The sequence below is a fragment of the Octodon degus genome, unplaced genomic scaffold (assembly GCF_000260255.1).
Source record: "Octodon degus isolate 3935 unplaced genomic scaffold, OctDeg1.0 scaffold00476, whole genome shotgun sequence".
Lineage (NCBI taxonomy): Eukaryota > Metazoa > Chordata > Mammalia > Rodentia > Octodontidae > Octodon > Octodon degus.
The window spans coordinates 162,928-165,898 of NW_004525052.1; the positions used below are offsets into that span (position 1 = coordinate 162,928).

The window sequence follows — 2,971 nt, forward strand, 5'->3', positions numbered from 1 at the left end:
GCTAGGGGTAAACTAACCATTAATGACTAGTATTACCTTACCATGTCTGCACTGAATGGAAACATGAATATATACACATTTAAGCAGAAGACTGACATTCTAATTTATGCTATTTAAAATTTTTTTTTAATTTATGTTATTTTGATTTTATTAAAGAATCATAATAGATCCTCTCACCCTTAAAAATTGTAGAGAGGCTTTAAAATAAATTCTTAAATATACTAATTTCTTTTTTTTAATTCATAAAGTGAAATCTAAGTCTTAAGTTTCATTTAAATAACCTCCAGTGAGGACAGAACAGACTAGACATTACCACTTCTTCCTAATACCAATGAGCTAAACCAGGGAGGGGATGCACATCTGCAGCCAGCTGTCAGCCAGCATGATGGGTGGGATCACAAGGGAGGCAGCCCTAGCCCTGGCCCACTGCTGGAGGAGTTTCCATGGTGGAGCGAGGGTTCTTAATGGTCTCATCAATGGACACGATCAGGCACGCAGCCTCAGAGGCTGCTGTCAGGTCATTGATCCCCACCATAGCTGCCTTCCACACAAAAGCTTCAAAATTGTCAGTAATGTCCTCATTGTTGATGTCTACCCCATACTATATGCCACCCTGGGCATGCCAAGCCCATAGTTTGTTCAGGATGTTTGTGGCATCAAAGCCAGCATTGTCACATAGCTGGCATGAGATAATCTCCAAGGCTTTGGCATAAGTTCCCAATCAGTAGCTGATGTTTTCCCAGGATAGTCCTTGAGTAAGGTACTTAGAGTGCTCCGTCTCTATGGCTCTACCACCAGCCACCACTGAATCACTCTTGATGGCCCTCCTGGCAATCATGATGACATCATGCAGAGACTACTCTCTTTCCACCATGAACTGTTCAGCTCTGCTGCAGAGGGTGAAGGCACAAGTCCTGGCCTTTGGGCAGCCAGTGAAGAAATAGTACCTTTCACCTCCATTCTGGGTCTCTTCCAATACCTGACAGCGGCCCAGCATACCTGCTGCTAGAGCATTCATGCTGATCTGGATTGAGCCTCCACAGGCCATCACTGCCCTCTTCAAATCCTGCTCAGGCACACAGCCAGCACAGAACATATCATATCTGTGAAGAATTGGGTGGCCACATCCCCATTAGGGAGTTTGGACAAAATAACTTTGGTTCCAGAATTATAGATCTTCTCTAACTTGTCTTATAAAATGTTCCACTCAGGATCAATGATCACCTGATAATACTGTACTGTGTGGACTCTGATTTCACCATTGTCCTTTATAGCTTTCAGCTGAAATTCAACATTTAATAAGGCAATCATGGGGTTATTGTACTTCTTAGGTTGAATTTCTGATCCAGCACAAGAGAAAGTCTTCTTGAATGCAATACCAGCCACCAGCTGAGACTCCTCTAGGACTCCACCTTGTACCTTCTTGATTCCAATCATTTTAAGCTGCAGAAAGTCATCCAGCATCATCACAGCATCAACTACCATCTTAGCAAAGAAGGCTTTCTTCTGGGAGATCATCTGGGAGCTCAGAGCCATCATGACACACTTCTCCAGCAGCTTCCTCTGCTCCACTTTATCTTGTTTCTTTGCGGTAACAGCGATCTCCTTGATCTTGTTAAGTGCCAACTGTGTAGCTGTGTGGAAAGCTTGGATGATGATCTGGGTGTGGAAATCTTCCCCACATAGGGTTTCAACTGCTTCAGAAACCGCAGCCAGCAGCGTTATAGAGGTGGTGCCAACCTCAACATCTTGAGATTTGGCAATGTCCATTAAAGTTTTTACTGTATGATGGATGACATCAAAAAGTTTCAAAATTGTGGCCCCAACATTAGAAATTTTTGCTTTGCCTCAACCATCTATAATAATCTTGTTTATGCCATGGAGATCTAGGGTGGTTCTTACAACCTCGGCCATCACCTAACAGGCAGTGATGTTACCCATGAGGATGTTTTGGGAGCTGTAAGTCACCACTTTCAACATTATAAATGGTGTGAGCTCATTTTGGCAACTCCTTCAGGGACTTGCTACTCCGTTCTCTGTCACAAATTTCTGTGAGTTCTAGCAATTGAATTAACCTGAAAGTAGAGCAAAAATTCTGCTAATAACCATTTGCTTTATATTACATAAGGAAGTATTTATGTATGTGCACAAAAGCGAATCCCCTTTTCCGCAAACAAGACAACAGAAAACAGCAGTACACAAAGGACTTTGTAGAATGTGACTGAGCACTTGGCAAGTAGATTAAGTGGTTGAAGTCACTCTGCATTTCCTAATTCTCAAAGATTCACTAATGCCTTGCAGAATCTAAGAATCTGATTAGACTCCTTATAATGGATAAATTTTTAATATAATACTGTTAGGCTTTTGCAAGTGTCCTAGATTTTCTCCTTTATTATTTACAAATTCAAGGATAATTTGTCAGATATAATGTGAAACTTTTTTTGTACTGAACAAAAGGAGAAATCTCAAAGCTCCTTATTTAAATCAAATGTAAGTTTATACTTTTAGCCAGACTCATCATATATGAATTATTTTGCAAAATTTTTCATTTTTTCATTAACTTTTTTGAAAATCAATAATTACATTGATTATTGATATTAACAATTGTGGACAAATATTGAAATGTGAAAGATAAATGACATAGATAGAGTGAATTATAGAGAAATATTTATGAAATGAACACATAGCATGAGATTAATAATAGATTGTACATTGTAAACAAATTATTTACAAACTTAAAAGAATATAATCAAAAAAATTGTACAAAGTAAAAATAAAGAAGAATTTACAGATCAGTCATACAATAGTTCACTGTGTGTCAAAATCAAGAAACTCATAATCATATAAGTAGAATTCTTAGAGTAGAAAGGTGTTGTCAATGAATATTATTTCCATAATATAATTGAGAAACAAATAGCAATGATACAGTTTCAAATCAAATTGGTAGGACAGTTTCAATAATTAAAACAAT

The 2,971-nt window shown here is 38.3% G+C and overlaps 1 pseudogene; it reads right to left on the reverse strand.

Annotated features, from left to right (window-relative positions):
* Positions 1-412: 412 nt before the first annotated feature.
* On the reverse strand, positions 413-1,914 carry LOC101569470 (annotated as a pseudogene).
* Positions 1,915-2,971: the final 1,057 nt, after the last annotated feature.